The following is a 21407-nucleotide window of genomic DNA, read 5'->3' as shown; positions in this document are numbered from 1 at the left end:
TAGGGGACAGTGAATAAACTTGTTGTAGCTGGGATTCACAGTCATAAAAATCTTTTTGAGGTACATCATCTTCACACCAGTGACTGTTATAAGTTTTCATTACACTATCGTAATTTCGGCCTCAGGCCACTATCAAGTGCTGATATTATGACTTTAAGCCATGTCAACATAATGTAAGCTGACATTTGTATGTCGTCGTCAATACCGTTAAATACATTCATGACTTTGTTACACAGTGTGAGCACACGTATTCAAATATCGCAAAACAAAAGCACTAGACAATGGCCTAAGGCCAAAACTGCAACAGTGTAATTAAATCTTGTAACAGTCACTGGCGTGAAGATGATGTCCTTCAAAAGAGGGGGACAGTGACCGTCAACTAGATGACTGAAAGAAAAAGCAGATATGTAAGAGTACTTCATCCACTAAGCCAACACCGGAGGAAACAACATATGAACAGTTACACCACCTACAACATTTATTCATTACATGAAAGATATCTTTTTGCAAAAAAGCATACCTGCAAACTGCACAGCATTAGCAAGGATCACATAGGTCTATTTCACATTAAGCAACTGTACAGTGTACAGCAGGGAGTACTTCACCCGAATGTGAGGGACAGTCCTATTCTATTTCCAACTGTACGAGGTGCATTCAAGTTCTAAGGCCTCCGATTTTTATTCTCCGGACTGGAAAGAGATAGAAACATGCGCATTGTTTTAAAATGAGGCCACGTTCATTGTCAATACGTCCCAGAGATGGCAACACCGTACGGCAGATGGAATTTTACCACCAGCGGCGAGAATGAGTACTGTTTTAAATACTTAAAATGGCGACGTTTTTCTTACTTGAACAGCGTGCAATCATTCGTTTTCTGAATATGCGTGGTGTGAAACCAATTGAAATTCATCGACAGTTGAAGGAGACATGCAGTGATGGAGTTATGGATGGGTCGAAAGTGCGTTCATGAGTGTGACAGTTAATGAAGGCAGGACATCATGTGACAACAAACTGAAACAACCTCGGGCTCGCACAAGCCGGTCTGACGATACGATCGAGAATGTGGACAGAATTGTTTTGGGGGATCGCCGAATGACTGTTGAACAGATCGCCTCCAGAGTTGGCATTTCTGTGGGTTCTGTGCACACAATCCTGCATGACGACCTGAAAATGCAAAAAGTGTCATCCAGGTGGGTGCCACGAATGCTGATGGACGACCACATGGCTGCCCGTGTGGCATGTTGCCAAGCAATGTTGATGTGCAACGACAGCATGAATGGGACTTTCTTTTCGTCGGTTGTGACAATGGATGAGACGTGGATGCCATTTTTCAATCCAGAAACAAAGCGCCAGTCAGCTCAATGGAAGCACACAGATTCACCGCCACCAACAAAATTTCGGGTAACCGCCAGTGCTGAAAAATTGATGGTGTCCATGTTCTGGGACAGCGAGGGCGTAATCCTTACCCATTGCGTTCCAAAGGGCACTACGGTAAGAGGTACATCCTACGAAAATGTTTTGAAGAACAAATTCCTTCCTGCACTGCAACAAAAACGTCCGGGAAGGGCTGCGCGTGTGCTGTTTCACCAAGACAACGCACCCGCACATCGAGCTAACGTTACGCAACAGTTTCTTCGTGATAACAACTTTGAAGTGATTCCTCATGCTCCCTACTCACCTGACCTGGCTCCTAATGACTTTTGGCTTTTTCCAACAATGAAAGACACTCTCCGTGGCCGCACATTCACCAGCCGTGCTGCTATTGCCTCAGCGATTTTCCAGTGGTCAAAACAGACTCTTAAAGAAGCCTTCGCCGCTGCCATGGAATCATGGCGTCAACGTTGTGAAAAATGTGTACGTCTGCAGGGCGATTATGTCGAGAAGTAACGCCAGTTTCATCGATTTCGGGTGAGTAGTTAATTAGAAAAAAAATCTGAGGCCTTAGAACTTGAATGCACCTCGTATATGCCACAGTACGTACCCTGATCTCACTTATCTCATTCTCAAGATCCATATGTGAAATTATATGATGGCAACAGTACAATTGTTTTAGTCTTTTCTGATACTAGTTCTTTAAATTTATCCAACAACACTATGTGAGAACATCATCACTTTTCTTCGAAATTTTCGCATTTCAGTTCCCTATACACCTCTACTAAATTTGAATGGACACTACCGACTTGTCACAATCTGTGCCATATATCTCAGGATTCATTTAATGTAGCCTACACTGTCATCCCACTTCGTAAGAATTTCCATATTCTTGACTCTGATACGCTAGTGTAGTGCATGCAATGTTTTGTTTATTTCTTGCATAACCCTTGCAAGCAATCAAAGTCTTCTACTGACTTTTCCTGCTACTGATTTCTTGCTGTCATCCACTGTCATAATTTTGTAGTATTATCTCACATTTTTCAACAAGTTTACAACTGATCTTGTAACTGAATCCTACTGATACAAAGCTCATAGGTTTCCAGCCAAATGAGTTCACTGAAATAGCTTGACTGGAAACACGAGAGCTTCATACTAGTTCAATTCACTGAGAAAGACAGAGAGGTCAAACCCTATTGCATTCTATCTTCGGTTAGGAACATTATATTACATTTATCCACATTTAAAGACAATTATCAGCATATCAAGTGAAATATAAAATATTCTTCATTTTCTTATCACCCCCCAATGACAATACTTTCTTGCTGCAACAGCTTTATCAATGGACAAACAGACTGCAGATAATCATCTGCTTGATTATTTACGTATACTGTGAACAATTAGAATTCACCAGTCATTTACAACCTTGGAACTTTCAACAGTTCCCTCCCTTTACCTCTGTAAGGCAATAATAGTTTAAGTCAGCAAACCAAAATTACTTATGGAAAATAATTTTAATCATTCATGCAACGTATGGAATAAAGATAATTTTATACTTACTGTTAATCAACCAAAATTATATACTCAAACTCCCCAATATGTGAGAATGAGAATCTTCAAATAAGCTAATAGATAGAAACACTAGGTACAAGAAGCTAAGTCTCTTGGAAAATAAGTGCTATGATATAATGATACAGAACATTACTATGCTGTGGAAGAATTCGTGGTGCACACACTAATAATTTCAGCAAGATGTCAGTGAGCACTATTACATAAACATGACTTTATTCTCAGAAAAATATTAACTGTGGAATACTGCTCCACCTCTGCAACTATAATTTTACCTAAGAGATATATGTTGTTAATTTTTGACATATCTCCTGTACCACAATCTGATTGTTCAGAAGTGTATGTTATGAGATGAATAAAGCAGTATTCTCTTTCTTCCAATACTCAAAATAGTGTTCCAATTTTTGTTGAAAATTTTAAATAAATATAATTTACTAGCTCCTATTAGTCAAAACATTCTTTACATACTTGCGTACATGCTCTGATTTCGTATTTGTTTTCAATCAACAAAATGGCACTGTGTTGAATGCCTCTGGAAATTGAGGAAGATATGATCCTGTGTTCTCCTGCATCTAAAGTTTGTAATATATCATAAGTGGATAAAGTGTGCCACATTTCACACAATGGCAATGAACCTAATCTAATTCTTTGAGAGAAACTTCTTTTCCTCAGGAAATATCACTATTTTTGAGCCAAGAATGTGCTCCGGCACCCTGCAGACACAATAGATATTGGTTTGATACATAAAATATGGGAAAAGGCAACCACTCATCTATAGCAGATTGATGCATGGAGTACAGAAACATGTCACAGGAAAATGGAAAAAGAGGTAGTGTTCAAAAGCTGATGTCAATGCTGTTTTTGTTTCTGTGCTCCACACATCAATCCACTGTAGTTCACTTGTTTACTTTCCCTTATTTTACATATTGCTCCATCCACGAATTTCCATTATTGTTGTAGATATTGGGTTGAAGGCCTGTGCATCCAATCTTTTACCCATTTTATAAACAGGACAGTCTTGCACTTCTTCTAGTCAGACAGATTGGTTCACTACGCAATAGCTTTTCAATTTATATGAGGTAGAGAAGAGGTAATTCTGAAGTATATTCAATGTAAAATATAATGGGAATTCCATCAGGGTCTGGTGTCTCATTTACTTTAAGCAATCAATGGTGGTACAGTAGAGGGACACACATATGTGAATGTTTATTTAAATTCTTAATATCAATTCAGTTTCAGCAACAGACTGATTTAGTGGAAGGTTTAGGACCAGTCTGACTTATATGAAGGAAAACAACTTCTTAGTTTTCTGATGGATAATTCCCCTGGATGTTGCGGAAACAGCTGTAGGCTTCACACACAAAATCATAGCTTTCTAATTTTATATATTGGTTTTCTTACTTTGTCTTCTGTATTAAAGTGTAATAATATCTTCTTTCACAGCATTCCCCAAATGGTATTCTTATTCCTTGTTTTTTTAATCATCTTATTAAGTACACATTTACTTAAAGTATAATTCGTGATGTGTTTGAGCTTTAGTCATGAAATTCCTATTTTCGCTGGGTTTGAACTGTGTGATCTGAATCTTTTAAGCAGAAATGAAAGTGACTTTTACTTCTACCAAACACAAATACTCCCTTGAATTCAAGAGAGATGTACAGACTGATTGTGTGTGCCAACAGACGAATACACATGCACAAAAAAAAGTGCACAAAATAAACGATGTCTCTTGTCAACACAACAGAGACGGTCAGTGTTTCAAGCCACCCTCATGAATTACACAGTTTGAACTTCAAAAACCTCTTTCTCAGTACTCTTCTGATTATTCTCAGTTCAATTCAGTTCAGTGCACTGTGTTTCTGGTCATGAATAGGATGGTACGACTTGTGTACAATGCTGTTGGTCAACATGCATCGGGGAGCTATTAAAGGGATATAGGATGCGAATATTGTCATTTCACTGCAAGAAGGGTTATCAGTACAGTAAATTGTATGCCAAACTGGCATACACCACCACGACAAAATCTGAATATTCTACTACTATAGCGAGCCACAAAACACTGAAGCTCTGTCTCACAGTTGATGCCTGTGGACGACATCAGCTGATGACTGGTACTTATGAATTGTGACTTGTTTGTACCCCCAGGAAAATGTAATGGAACTACCTATTTTGGAGACAACTGAGAGGGCTACGTCAGCTGAGACAGATTCAACAGTCCCCACATGATCAACTGACCTCTAGGCATCCATTACAAACAACAGCCCAAATCCCCTAGCACAAATGTGTTCAAAGAAAGTGTACCACAGAACACCTGGAACAGAAACTGGATCAATGGTATTGTGACAGTTACAGATTTTGCCAATATGTGATGACAGACACAGCAGAGTGTGGAAGCAACCAGGTACCAACACACGTCTCAGGTGTGCAGTCCCACATGTCTGGCAGCGAGGTGAGTTACTTGTGTTTTTGGCTAGTACTGTGGACGAATGAGGGGCACCTCTTGTGCCAAACCTAATTTGGGGCTGTATGGTATTGAGACAGGATCCTCCAATCTACTGCGTAGCTGTACAATCAACATTTCACCAATCAGATTGTATTTCAAAATGATAATATGTAAGTAAACTGTGTTCATCCTACAAACATTTTCCTCAAGGAGGCATGAATCAACCAAATGAAATGGCCTGTAGCAAATACCAACATGAATCCCCCTAAACATGATTGGGGCCAGCTGGTGAAACTTGCCACGTTTTGTCACAGGAACGCTACTCCCATATGAGAACACCTCAAAAAGTGAGACAGGCTCAAGTAGCAATATCTTAACCACCTTGTGGGCAGCATGCTGAAGATGATTCAATCATGTTACCCAACAGCAGATTTTGTTTTCACAGGCATGCACTTTATGTCGTTTTTATTCCACAGACAAAATTATTTCATTAGTTTTGTAAGATTTAAGTATTCATTCTATGCTCCCCATGAATCTAAGCCCGTATATGTTCATAGACATGTAGGGGGCCCAAAACTTTATATGAAGTCTAGTTCACACCAATCATTACACATACATTCAACAGTTATAGAGGGTGAAATTGCAAAACTGGTGTATGCTATTGTCCCTCATAGGTCAGTGATACTGTGAGGAATGGCTTGAACATCCCCTTATACCTGAAGAACCCTTTTGAAGAGCTGTACTTTCAGCAAGACTGTGAACAACCCCATTTCCAAATTGCATTAGAGTTGTTCAGTGAATAGTACAGAAACATCAGAACATTTGCCAATCAAATGAAAACCTTTTACCACAATATCCTGGTCACTTCTTGAATACTGACAGTTATGCAGCATAATGTTTCAACCACTATTCTCAAGCTGTGGGCAGTTCCTGAGTAGTTATGGATCAGCATAGTTGCATGGTGCTTCTTGTGTATTGAGGAATCTTTGGTATGACAAGTTGTCACTGACAACAGAGGCACTACATGCAGTTAGGAAGATGTGTCTAATTCTATCCCTCCTTCGCTTATATTACATCAGATAGGCCTATTTCAAATGGTGTGAATCTCCTCATCAAAGAAAATGTTCAGCATTGTGGAATAAAACTGCTTTGGAAAGAAATATTAACAATTAACTCTTATTACTTTATTACTGGTAATTTGTGTTATTCTACTTGCACATAAATGTGTTTCAAATGTATCCTATAAATCAGAGAAACTTTTTTTATAACTATGCTATTTAACTAAACATCTTAGTACTAGTTTCTCCTTATATTCATAAGCACAATCATGATGAAGGTCAGAGGATAACAGTAACCTAAATACTGCAATAATTAGATGTTTACAAAAGTATTATTACCTACCACATTACAAACAAGGGTTTACAATTCTCAGTTTATCAATTCTGGATTTAGAAACAATATTTAGTAACTTACGCTTTTACTGCATTAATGAACTGTTGCGATTCCACCCAACTGCTCTGACCCATGACGTAACTGTGTTGTGTGATGCCATATTGGTGCAGTGTTTTGAATTGGATTGTGTCTGATATTATTAGTGCTGTGTGTTTCTTATGGTTAGAAATATAGAAATTTAAGCAAGTTTTTCTCTTTTTGTCAGTAATGGATATGACAGAGAAATTTATGAGTAGAACATGGACTGCTGCAATGGGCAAAGATGTGATTCCATGATCAAGTTTCTACAGTTACCTGGGCTGATTGCTAGAGAGAGAGAGAGAGAGAGAGAGAGAGAGAGAGAGAGAGAGAGAGAGAGAGAGAGAGCATGCACTCCGGTGCGTTATTCGCCAGCCTAGATTCTTGTTGTTGTGGGTTGGCAGGAGAGCCAACACCGGTTTTGAGAGGAAGCCGAAACGCACGCTTTTTAGCTCACGCAGGCTGGTGTGAGGTCTGGAACAGGACAAGGGAGTTAGACTTTAGCAAAAAAGGACGTAGCTGTGGAATAATTAACTTTAATCCATAAATGGTGAACGTCGCTCTTGATGGTACATGTTTTACAGCATCAACAGTAAATGATAATGGCGCCTTGCTAGGTCGTAACAAATGACGTAGCTGAAGGTTATGCTAACTATCGTCTCGGCAAATGAGAGCGTATTTTGTCAGTGAACCATCGCTAGCAAAGTTGGTTGTACCACTGGAGCGAGTGCTAGGAAATCTCTCTAGACCTGCCGTGTGGCGGCGCTCGGTCTGCAATCACTGATAGTGGCGACACGTGGGTCTGACATATACTAACGGACCGGGCCGATTTAAAGGCTACCACCTAGCAAGTGTGGTGTCTGGCGGTGACACCACACTTGTGACAGTGCTTGGGTTATCTTTTTGATATTACTATGTGAGTTTTGGTTTGCTCTACTGTGGACTTCAGTTTAGGTAAGACAGATTAAGTGAAGGCTTAGATAACAGACTGAAGATTGAAGTGTGTTGGTTTCTGGTACTGAGGGTTTTATTTTAGTTGCCATATAGGTCAAGTGAAATTTGTGGTATGGAGATTTGGAGTTTTGTGGGAGTTCATGGTATCAATAACTTCATTTGAGCTATATAGGTCAGGCGAAATTTGCAACGCTGTGTCTTCAAGTTGTGTGGGGGTTCCTGGTTTCAAGGACTTTGTTTGAGCTATACAGGTCAAGAAAATTTAAAAAGGGAAATGGATACATTAAAGTTAGATATAGTGGGAATTAGTGAAGTTGCAGGAGGAATAGGTCTTCCGGTCAAGTGAATACACGGCTATAAATACAAAATCAAATAGGGGTAATGCATGAGTAGCTTCAATAATGAATAAAAAAAAATAGGAATACAGATAAGCTACTATGAACAGTATAGTGAACATGTTACTGTAGCCAAGATAGACACAAAGCCCATGCCTACCACAGTAGTACAAGTTTATAAGCCAACTAGGTCCACAGATGATGATGAAATTGAAGAAATGTATGGTGAGATAAAAGAAATTATTGAGATAGTAAAGGGAGATGAAAATTTAATAGTCATGGAGGACTGGAATTAGAGAGCAGGAAAAGGAGAGAAGAAAAAGTAGTAGGTGAACATGGAATGGGGGTAAGGAATGAAAGAGGAAGTGGCATAGTAGAATTTTGCACAGAGCATAACTTAATTGTAGCTAATACTTGGTTTAAGAATCATGAAAGAAAGTAGAATACATTGAAGACGCCTGGAGACGCTGGAAGCTTTCAGACAGATTATATAATGGTACGACAGATATTTAGGAATCAGGTTTTAAATTGTAAGACATTTCCAGGGGCAGACGTGGACTCTGACCACAATGTATTGGTTATGAACTGTAGATTAAAACTGAAGGAACTGCAAAAAAGTGGGAATTCAAGGAGATGGGACCTGGACAAACTGACAGAACCAGAGGTTGGAGAGAGTTTCAGGGAGAGCATAAGGGAACAATTGATAGGAATGGGGGAAAGAAATACAATAGAAGAAGAATGGGTACCTCTGAGGGATGAAAAAGTGAAGGCAGCAGAGGATCAAGTAGGTAAGAAGACAAGGGCTAGTAAAAATCCTTGGCTAACAGAAGAGATACAGAATTTAATTGATGAAAGGTAAAATGTAAAAATGCGGTAAAGAAGCAAGCAAAAAAGAATACAAACATCTCAAACATGAGATCGACAGGAAGTGCAAAATGGCTAAGCAGGTATGGCTAGAGGACAAATGTAAGGACATAGAGGTAGATATCCCCAGGGGTAAGACAGATACTGCCTACAGGAAAATTACAGAAGACTTTGGAGAAAAGAGAACCACCTGTATGAATATCAAGAGCTCAGCTCCGAGGGGAAAGCAGAAAGATGGAAGGAGCATATAGAGGTTCTGTACAAAAGCAGTGTACTTGAGGGCAAGATTATAAAAATAGAAGAGGACGTACATGAAGATGAAACAGGAGATACGATACTGTGTGAAGAATTTGACAGAGCACTGAAAGACCTAAGCTGGAACAAGGACCCTGGAGTAGACCACACTCCATTAGAACTACTGATAGCCTTGAGAAAGCCAACCATGACAAAACTCTACCATCTAGTGAGCAAGTTGTATGAGACAGGTGAAATAACCACACACTTCAAGAAGAATATAGTAACTCCAATCCCAAAGAAAGCAGGTGTTGACAGGTGTGAAAATTAGCAAACCATGAGTCTAATAAGTAATGGATGCGAAATACTAACATGAATTCTTTACAGACAAATGGAAACCCTAAAAATTATCTTAGAAGATACATAAAGGAAAGGCAAACCTATGTTTCAAACATTTGTTGACTTAGAGAAAGCTTTTGACTATGTTGACTGGAATACTCTCTTTCAAATACTGAAGGTGGCAGGGGTTGGTTGGTTTGTGGGATTGAAGGGACCAGAATACTGAAGGTGGCAGGGGTAAAATACAGGGAGTGAAAAGCTATTTACAATTTGTACAGAAACCAGATGGCAGTTATAAGAGTCGAGGGGCATGGAAGGGAAGCAGTGGTTGGGAAGTGAGTGAGACAGGGTCATAGCCTATCCCTGATGTTATTCAATTTGCATATTGAGCAAGCAGTAAAGGAAACAAAACAAAAATCTGGAGTAGGAATTAAAGTCCATGGAGAAGCAATAAAAACTTTTTAGGTTTGCTAACGGCACTGTAATTCTGTCAGAGACAGCAAAGTACATGGAAGAGCAGTTGAATTGAATGGACAGTATCTTGAAAGGAGGATATAAGATGAATGTCAACAAAAGCAAAACGATGATAATGGAATGTAGTCAAATCAAATTAGGTGATGCTGAGGGAATTACATGAGGAAATAAGACACTTAAAGTAGTAGATGAGTTTTGCTATTTATGGAGCAAAATAACCGATGATCGTCAAAGTAAAGAGGATATAAAATGTAGACTCGCTATGGGAAGAAAAGTGTTTCAGAAGAGAAATTTGTTAACATTGAGTATAGATTTAAGTGTCGGGAAGTCTTTCCTGGAAGTATTTGTATGATAGATTTAAGTGTCAGGAAGTATTTTCTGGAAGTATTTGTATGGAGTGTAGCCATGAATGGAAGTGAAACAGGGATGATGTACAGTTTAGACAGGAATAAATCTGGTGCTACAGAAGAATTCAGAAGATTAGATAGGTATATTACGTAACTAATGAGGAGGTACTGAACAGAACTGGGGAGAAGAGGAATTTGTGGCATAACTTGACTAGAAGAAAAGATCGGTTGGTAGGACGCATTCGGAAGCATCAAGAGATAACCAATTTAATACTGGTGGGAAGCGTGGAGTGTAAAAATCGTAGAGAGAGACTGAGAGATGAATACACTAAGCAGAATCAGAAGGATGTAGGTTGCAGTAAGTACTGGGAGATGAAGAAGCTTGCACAGGATAGAGTAGCATGGAGAGCTGCATCAAACAAGTCTCTGGATTGAAGAACACAAAAATAACAGGTCAAGTAAAATTTATGATACCAATGGTTTTTTGCTTTTGCATAAGTTGGTTGTGTTCAAAGTTGTGAATTTTGTGTGTTTGATTTTTGGGTTAATATTTGTTTGGGAATTGTATCATTATTCTCATTGTCATATATTTAGTTGTTACCTACTCAAGACCCCCGACTTCCAGCAGTTCCCCTACATTATTTATGGTTTTTCATGGGTGTAATGAGTGGCACCATAATCACCATATTATATATGCTTGAAATAGGGCTGTCTGCCGCATTGATGATGTCATGGATCAAATGAGATGGATGGAATCACAACTTTCGGTAATCCCTTTTTGATTTGCTGTATGGTTTTCTCAGATTTCCAGTTTTTTGCTTTACTTCTGTAAGCAACTAGGTGTACCTTTGCACTTGAATAAAGACTTCTATCCTGATCATCTGACATGGAGAAGCACTAATATGACTTCTTTGTTGTTAATTGTGGAAGGAAATGTGTTTCATTTGGAAATGATTTCTGTTTATGGTTGTTAACACTACTTAAGAGTAAATGTACTGCAAAGTAAGCAAAGCATTCTAAGGTCTTTGATAAAGTTTTTGCAAGATGTTTTGTCATCTACTTTATATATCCTCGCAACTCATTTCTCTAGAATGGAGACTGTAGCTGAATATCCTACAGAATACTCTCTGGACAACAAGGAGTAAATGCATGCAAGATCAACCAGCAATATTCTTTGCAAATCACAGGAACTAAAATGAGCTCAAAATACAAAGCACAATACACTGCTATTTGCTTTCCTTCAACTTATCGCTACATTATTGATTTTTTCCTTTGCTGTTCATGTGGGCAGCACAGGGAGTTTAAAAGAATTTGACCCATAGTGTCCATTTTTGTTATCTAAATTTACAAAACTCAATTTTCATTATAACTATATGCAGACATCGTAATAGTAAAATCAGGACTGTACAGCCCAGATTTTTCTGTAAAAGAGTTTCCATATTTTTCAAAATGAACCCAGGAAATGAAATACAATATCATCGCTTATGAATGAAAAATGAGGAACAAATGATGTGTCACTCATAAAACAACTTAGATTTTAGGAGCATATTGAAATAGGAAGGCCACCAGTTAATATGCGTCAAAATAACTCAAACCTCATGAAGTCTGCAGATGACTAGAGTTAACAATGAACAAAGATTTTACAATTCCTAATGACAAACAAAAGCATTGTTCCAATACAAGCATAATATAATTTAAAGTATTTATGGATATTCAGCAAATCAAATCAAGAAGTGTATCAACATTTCCAAAATTCTGCCTGCAGAAGAGCACTGTTGAATCTACAGCAATCTCTTTGAAATATCAAGGAATACATCGCAATTATGAGCTGCAGAAAAATAAAATTACAGACATTGTAAGAAATTTACCAAGCATTATTAAACAATAAGTTATCATGGCAACTGACCAAAGACATGATTAACATGATGGACATACAAGCCCCCAACATATCCAGCAGATCAGACTGTAAAAAAAAAAAGGGAAAGATTTTTTTCAAGGCACATACTTCTTTGGCTTCTACGACCTGCAAGGAAGCTATAACTGTCCAACCTAATCATCACCTTAGGTTATGCTACAGTTCAGGACTGTACAGTATCATGATCTTTAATGCAGTCGCCATCTTGACTACACTTATCTAGGTCTAGAATACAGTATGACAGACAACTTCATCCTCCTCCATGATTAAACAACATGATCCAAGCCATCACCCACAAGAACAAATTGAGTTGTAAACAAACACATGAAAGATAAGTAGAACTGAAACAAACAAAAACATTAAAGCACCATCTGCAATATATATGATGTCAAGCTTGAAAGAATATCCTGTATTGTTCACTAAACCACAAGTTATTGCCCTTTTGGGTAAAGAGGTATATTTGATACAAGTCATCAGCTCTGAAAAGTGACTTCGGGAAATATGCAACAAATGTTCTGGCAATTTTTTCAAATGGGCTAAGCTACAAGTCAGTTTGTCACCATAACCAGCTTTCTTTTCACATGTACTGGTTTTGCCAATTCTCCACCAGTCACCTACCAACCTAACCTGGCCTCAGGTAAAACTACAAATCAATCTGTCAGCATAACCAGGTTCTTTGGCTTCATCCACTAACAACAAGACTGAATATATGCACTAGAAGGTGATGTCACAGCAGTCATTAACATTATATCATCAGTCAAAGTTGACGATTCGTACTGAATCTTTCCCCTGATGCCATCTCTTCTGTAAGCATCTGATCAACTGTGATGAAGCTCTAATAAGTTTGTTGTAGCTTTGGCATTTACATTAACTCATTAGATCCCAACTTTTTTGAGACCATTTCCCCAGAGTGCAATCAGATATCAGCAAGTAGCCTCTCTTCTCCAACCATTATCAGCATTACCTCAGAGTTTAATCACATATTAGCTACTACCCATCCCTTTCTATCCCCATTGTTAACATCAGTAAAGATTACAATGAAAAAGAATTTTCTCTGAAAGTTTTTTTTTAGAATGATGTAAGATACTAATATTTAGTTTTTACAAGTTTTTTATTATGCCATGAACTGATGAGTCAATGAGGGATTTGGTACTGCTTATTTCTAACAATATCTTTATATAATGAAGAAGCAATTATAAGTGCATTTCATCAGGAAAGACAGCTAACTATTCACCTTTATGGAGATTCACCTTCATCAAGAGACTTGTTACAAGATACACTTCCTCTGCACCGCTTTTCACCCTAGTGACATTTGCTTCACCCACAACCTGCACTTCCATTGAAATCAAACAACTTAAAACGTGTGCGCTATACTAACTGTTTGTATATCGACTGATTGAGTCATTATTTCTGAAATGGCAAAAATTAGAAGACTTCAGGCTGTTAATGTGTCTAAGCACTGCCACTAATAATAGCAGTATCAATAATGTGTATGCACTACAGCAGTGTACTACCTATTACACTGTTACTGTAGTGCTGTGCTGTCAATTTGTTTACTACTTCAAGTCCATATAATGAAGCAGGTTTTGGTCTATTGCTGGAGATCCCAACAACTCATTTTTATGAGATATTTAAGCATCTATATGATATGTATGTCTGAATTTTACTGTCATAGCAAGGAAGATGTTCACATATTCGATTAACGAACTATAAGTTCCACCACACTGTACACATGTTAATGCTATTATTTGGAAAAAAAAAAGTTAATGATTCAGGAACTGAAAAAGATTGTTAAGTGATTGTTTTTCTGAAATCAAATTAGTAGCAGTATGGCACTCTGCAAATACAAGATGCATCATTATGTATAAAAAGGAGGCATATTCCGTACTTACACTAGGTATTCATCCTGCATACTTTTGATGTCATTTGAAAAAGGTTAAAAGTCCTTCACAGAGTACAGAACTGTCACCTTTATCAAATGACACACTTGTAACAGAATATCACATGTTGCTGTTTTTCATCCATGACACAGCTTTCTTTCCTCTGCCTAATGCTAGAACAACTGTCGAAAAATGGGTGCTGCAGTGGAGGAGGTATTTCCGAAACCCAAGAAACAATGTGGTGTAGGAAATACTGAGCTTTGTAAATGACAGATAATTAAAACTGCAAAAATTAAAAGCTCAGCTCAAGTAAATCATATGGGGAAATTCATATCTGCAGTTAAAACAGGAGAGTAATGCAAGTAATTATATCTAGGTTGTAGGCTCAAATGGCTCTGAGCACTATGGGACTTAACATCTATGGTCATCAGTCCCCTAGAACTTAGAACTACTTAAACCTAACTAACCTAAGGACATTACACAACACCCAGTCATCACGAGGCAGAGATACCTAGGTTGTAGGAAATGGTATGATATATGATCTTTCTTTTCAACTATAAGTCCGTACAGTACAACAATAACTCAATGATAGGAAACTGGCACTTGCATTTGATTGTATTCCTGTGTACTTGACAGCTTGGAGTTTAATTTAAAGCAAACAATAAATTAATATTCAGTTATTTAGTTTATTTTTGCAGATGTCATCAGTAATTCTTTGCAGGCACAGATGGTATCGCACAGACAGATAATGTAAGCAATGTTTGTTCCATGGAATAAACAAAAATGCAAAAGATGTTTATTTGAATTGACTGGATACCAGTTAAAAGACAACGAATCCACTAACGAGGCAATCCAAAATGCTGTACATTTCTGTACCAGTTTGTTGGGAAAAACAAAGCAATGTGTTGAGGAACTTAGTAAACTCAAAATGGCTGCTAGTAAGTTACCAATAGATGAGAGAGGTAAAACTTCAAATCCAAAAGCTGTCTCACGAGGAGAACTGCTTAAAATCCATAATCACATCTTGTCATTTCCTACAAAGGAACTCAATGTGTAGTAAGAGATATAACCAACCTCAATGCTAGACTTACAGTGAAAGTCATGCATTCTCTTTCCAAACAGAATTATCCAACAAGTAAAATAACACACAAATACCATGCAAAGTACTTCCATGGCAATTTCTCATATAGGTTTGGAGGCCACAAATACACACATATTTTAAATGTGAGAAACTGAATGTCAAAATAAAGAATCCTCACTTAAATGATGCAGCAAAGGGACCAGCGGTGACACTTTTAGTGCACAAAAGGAGAAGCAAAAAAATTAGCAGGAAATCAATGTAATTGAAATAAGAAGCAGAAGTGAAGAACATGTGGCAGCCATTTCTTTTGATTTCATGCAAAATCTCCCACTGCCACAAATTCCTGTTCAAGAAATGTTTTTAACAGACAACTTTGGGTAAATGTGTTTAATATCTCTAACTTAAAAACATGAAATCCTTGTCTCCATTTTTCCAACAGAGGTCAAGCAAAACAGGGTTGTAATGAAGTTGATCCTATATTGACAGTGATCATACTTGTTTTCAGACATTTGCCCTGCACAGAATCGTAATCTTTCAATGGTAAGATTCCTTCTGTCACTTATAGATACTGGGAGTTTCAAATTTTTATGCCGTTACTTGCCTGTAATGGGTGAGTCCTACGTCCCATCTGACAATTTGTATTAATAAAGAAGGTAACCAGGAAAACCAACAGAGTTTTGACAGTACTTGGCCACAACAGTCAATATTTTGTGTATGATAAATTTATTAAAGGTGCATAACAATATTTCAATCTGACAGTGCATTAAGTCTGTAAATATTGGCATTTCCAGTTTGCTGTAATGTTTTCACCCACTTTGACAATCTCTTGATGAATGATCAGGGTAGTAAGTATTACATTTAAGTTTTTTTTTGTTATACTTTCTGACATGTTCCACACCCAAGAGAATCATCTTATTTTTGGGTCTATGTAACAAAAACTAAATCTAATCCAATCTTTAGACTCCAAAAGAATACACAAAAATTATCCTTTCAGCACATATTCAAGGAAAGTATACTCTTGCTGTGGTTGATGCAAGTGTCATTTCTGATTCCGAAGCCTGGTGGCCTCCCTAATACAAAAGAACATGTCTGTCTTTAAAAAGACTTATCTTGCACCTCCCAGGTGCGAGATATGTATCTTATCACTGTGCCAGCTCTCTTGGTTAGGCCTACATTACCTACACAGGTATAAGTAGAAATACTATCAATCTGGATTCTGCAATTTAGCTGTAATGAATTGCTCACTATCTGTGGCACCATTCCTATCTGAATTGCTCTGTTATACTATCTGCAGGAATTAGTCTGACAGATTCAGTCTTTTTAATGTGGTGCCAAATGACACTTCCAAAACAACTGAAGATTTTTGCACCTCCTTGTCCCCACAACTGAAAGATCCCTCTCTAAATGGGGCTGGAGTGAAGTGCCCCTCCTTCACATTTATGTCACATAATGATGTAATGGGAATTTATATTTACAGCACAGGCCCCCTACATTTAACAATTCTACATTCTGAAGGAATGTAACAACATTATGAAAAGGATAGTTGCTACTCACAGTATAGCAGATATGCTGATTTGTAGATAAGAGACTGTCAGAAAATGAGCTTTCGGCCAGGAAAGCCTTTGTCAAAACACACACACGCAAACGCAACTCACACACACATGACCACAGTCTCTGGTTTCAGCTGCCAGAGACTGTGGTCCTATGTGTGTGAGTTGTGTTTGCGTTTGCACGTGTGTGGTGTGTTTTTATTCAACAAAGACATTGTTGGCCGACAGCTCACTTTCCGACTGTCTTTTTGTTGTGCCTATCTGTGACTCAGCATCTCCACTACATGGTAAGTAGCAGCTACCCTTTTCATAATATTTTTAGATTATGATGATTTGAGGAAATTTGTTCACTGACACAGTAGACATGAAGCTTGTAGACAAGTGTGTTCTCTACCTCAGGATACAGTATATAAACATCTGCTTCAAAAGAAACTCTAAACCTGTTTTCTAACAAGTTTTCAGTATTGTCAATTCAAAATTAATTTTTGTGTTCTTTTTCTTGACGCATGTGTAAAATGGAATATTGAGAGAGGTGTCACTGTTAAAGCAATGGAGTCACATTCAAAAACAATCCTGGTTCAAATCCCCACATGGCCACCATGTCGATTTTGTTTGTTTGCCTTAGCATGGAAGGTGAATACCAGGATGGATCCAATGAATCAGCCATAGTTTATTTCCTGTGTCATATGAAATAACAAATATATATGGAAAAGGAGATTTATCTTCCATATTATCATGCAGTAGTTCCAATAACTAACTTGTGTCAATGAGTGTACAGCACACTATCATCTTTAAGTGACTTGGACAGCATTTCCATTTGGTATGATGAATGGCAGCATGCTCTAACTGATGAAAAATGTAAACTGCTGCAGGTAAGCAGAAAACCAATCCTATATATAATGTTCAAATACAGTATAAGTACAATGCTCTTTCAAATAGTCATATCAATTAAATATCTGTATGTACTACTGCAATGTGACATGAAATGGAACCAGGCCTAGCTTGTAAGGCTGGTTGTAGGGAAGGCAAATGTACAGAACACTTGTGCAACACATTCTCAAGAACTGCTGAAGTGTTTGGATCACCAACAATTCATACTTGACACTGTAGCAATTCAGAGACATGCTGCCAGGTTTGGGGTCTAGTGCAGCAGGGGATACAACCCGTCGGTTTTGGACAATGACGTCACACGTCGCCAGAGAGCAGTTTACCATTTTCGCTTTTGCTGTTATGTTTCAGTTTCGTTTTTTTACTGATTGCTTAATAAAGTGGATCTGTTTATTCTATCTCGTGAGATTTTTTTTTTAAAAAAGCCAAAAAACACTTATCAGCCACTAAAGGGAGCTACAACACTAAGAAGAATCGCTTCTCGATTGGCCACTTGTGACGTCATTGTCCAAAGCCGACGGGTTGTATCCCCTGCTACACTAGTCCCCAGGTTTGTTACTGGTATGTTTCAACAACACAAGTGTTATGAAAATGAAACATGGACTGAAATGGGAGTCCCTGATGGGAGGAAGACATTCTCTTCATGAAACTTTATTGAGAAAATTTAGACAACCAGGTTTTGTGACAGACTGCAGATTGATTCTACTGGCATCAACATTCATTTTACATAAAGACCATGTAGACAAGGTTCGAGAAATCAGGATTTTACTTCAACACATCGACATGTCATCCCCCTCCCCTTCCATTTGTGAATTGAACAGAAAATGGGTGACTAGCAGAAGCACAAAGTACCCTCTGCTGTGGTTTGCACAGCAGTTTGCTGAATATGTATGCAGAGGTAGAATTCAGCCACAAGTACAACACAATAATTATTATAATAAACCTAGTTTTGGGTAACTTCAGATTTATACTGTGACATCAAAGTAGCAGCACAGAAAGGCCACATCAAGACAGATGGCTATCAGTCACTATATGTCAACGTGTTTGGAAAGTGTTTGTCTGAAGAATGAGTAAGTCCATCATTTCAGCCTCATGAATGTGCACTGAAATTACCTATTCTTTAGGTAGGCCCTACTATTCAATACTGCTATTTTTACATACAAGACGAATAGACAGAGTCTGACTGTTGAACTGTGACTCACAGCACACAAGGCATTGTTCTGTACCCTCTAAGAAAATAAGTTTCGAATCCTTGAACCCAACCTATAAAAATGAGACCTAAATAGTATAAAACATAGCTTCACATTGTGTTACAGCTAACCGATCGCGAAAACCAAAATCTGAAGATATTTAATACGAAATTCACAGCAGATAGATTGCCTTATATCCATTCCTAGACAACAATGACATCTATCAGTATCATCAACAAACAATGTTTATCTGTCATTAGTTTTCATGGGGGCTGTGAAACACTTATTGCAAATATTTAGGTTAACTTACTTAAATAATGTTTAGTTCTGAATTAAAGATGCCAGATAATTACACAATTTTTTTTTTTTTTTTTTTTTTTTTTTTTGGTGGAAAACTTCGAATGAAAAACATAACATTTGAAGACTGGTACACTGGTCACCTGAACGGTACAGTGACGATGGCGACTATTAAACATTTGTAATGTTAACCGAGGTCGACTTTAAACGTGCCAATGTATGTTGTTTCTTCCAATTAAAGTGATGTAGCGGACGCTCCATTGCGTCGAGGTTCATATCACAGAATGTTTATCTAAGATTATCAATCAGTGTGGTAAACTGAGTTAATTTCCCACAGTCTTATCAACTACTTCACACATATTGACATTCCAGTGGAATAGCAGAGAAACAGTGCTTACCTCTCTACATTTACGTCTTCCTTCATTTAGTACACACAGTACTTAGTTTTACATCGGCTTTTACACAGCCACTCGCTTACACCTTGTCTTTCGGCCAAGCCCACTGTTTCAAACGTATCACCGTCACTGTTATCAGCTGAAATGCTTTACGAAACATAGTTTGACATAGGATACGTTTGTGTTGACATTTACTTTCAAAATACTGCTGGCTTGCATTGCTTTCTAATCAGGCTGTGAGAATACAAATTCTATTACATGTCGTTTACGTTGCACTTAACATTCCCTACGTAACGCATTAGCAAAATTCAACAGCAAATTTCTAACTTTTTTCCACTTGACTTCCGACGGTATCTTCCACTATCCACTCGTGACGTCATACGTGAGCTTTGTACTATGTACAGATAGTCAGAGAGAGAACGTGTAGTGCTATCTTGCCGTGGTACTCTTTGACCACTGTTTATCTTGTTGCATTGACTGCTAATTTCACTTGGTAGACAGCTAGTTACTTCGAGATTTGATTGTGCCTTCATGGGTGTGTTGATCGTGTGATGTGTTTGTCATCTTCAAATATGATGCTTATCTGTCAATAAAGACCGTCGGCAGATTGTAGCGGTCTCGGTTGTCGTGTCTTCTCCCGATTCGCTGAATGAACCAGTTATCAGAGCTGCGAGACTTCTCATACAGCTTTGTAGGAGATTTCTTAATCTGCTGCATAACCTCCTGCTCTTCTGCGGCTTCGTGCAGGTATTTGGCTGGGAAGTGAGACAGGATATGAAAGAGCTGACTGAGCGCTTTGTTTTGCATAATCTGGAGGATCTTCATATGAGCCGGAGCCGCATTTCGCCCTATGGGTGATGAATAGTTCGTCACTGGAAGTGTTGATAACATGTAAACGTGAAGGCTGCAATCAGTGGACAACGCCGAGTTTTGCTTGAGTAGTGGGTAGAGAGGGCACAACTACTGCAGTGTCCTCTTGTTGATGTCACTGATGAGCCGTTGCCATGTTAGTTTGCTATCTAGTAAGGGGACCAAGTATCTTGCAATGGATGTCCATTCTGTTGGCATACCACAAAGCTGGATGGGTTGTATCACAGGTTTCCGGCACTTGGTGAGTATGAATACTTGTCTTTTGGCGCCATTGAGTCCTATTCATCACCTAGCTGCCCATGCTCTAAGGTTTCTGCAAGCTTCCTTCAATTGATGGTGCACTACCTGCGGCTGTCTGCTCCAGGTATACAAGACAGTGTCATCAGCTTATGCAGCTGCAAAGGCATGAGGTGTTATCAGCAGGCCTTATGCGTATATGGAGTACAACACAGAGCTTATTACGGAACCCTGTGTCACCCTTGTGTGCACACATCTAATGGTGAAAGTCGCATCGCCGTCCCCTTTGACGTTGAAACTACGATTCTGCAAATAGCTCATCAGGAATCGGACATATGAGCCGTCAGTGTCAAGGCCGAACAGCTTGTGTGGGAGGCCCTGTGACATACAATGTCAAATGCCCTGGTGATGTTCAGAAATATGAGCCCTCAATATTCTTTTTTCTTGAAGGATTGTGTGACGTCTTCAGCGATTCTCAGGAGCTGTAGGGTAGTAGGGGTTGTATAAACCCAAACTGTTCCTGGGGTACATTTTCTTCACAAAGTCGGTGGACAAGCCTCTGTATGAGGAGTCGTTCGAACACTTTGCTGAGCATTGGTAATAAGCTTATGGACCTGTAATTGCAAAGCTCATTTCTGCTCTTTCCAGGTTCCGGCTCTGCTTCCACGTCTCCAGGGAAGTGAGTGTCAGAATGATTTTGTTGA

General features: G+C 38.4%; 1 protein-coding gene across 1 annotated transcript in view; it reads right to left on the bottom strand.

The window, feature by feature from the left end:
• Positions 1–19972, bottom strand: part of LOC124774931 (E3 ubiquitin-protein ligase Su(dx)) — a 141089-nt gene extending 121117 nt beyond the window's left edge. Inside the window, 1 exon segment of the mRNA XM_047249619.1 lies at positions 19600–19972. The gene's annotated coding sequence lies outside the window, so the exon portion shown is untranslated.
• Positions 19973–21407: the final 1435 nt, after the last annotated feature.

Source organism: Schistocerca piceifrons, chromosome 2 (assembly GCF_021461385.2).
Source record: "Schistocerca piceifrons isolate TAMUIC-IGC-003096 chromosome 2, iqSchPice1.1, whole genome shotgun sequence".
NCBI classification, from domain to species: domain Eukaryota; kingdom Metazoa; phylum Arthropoda; class Insecta; order Orthoptera; family Acrididae; genus Schistocerca; species Schistocerca piceifrons.
Note: the sequence above shows the minus strand (reverse complement) of the source record. Positions and strands in the feature narration are given on the sequence as shown.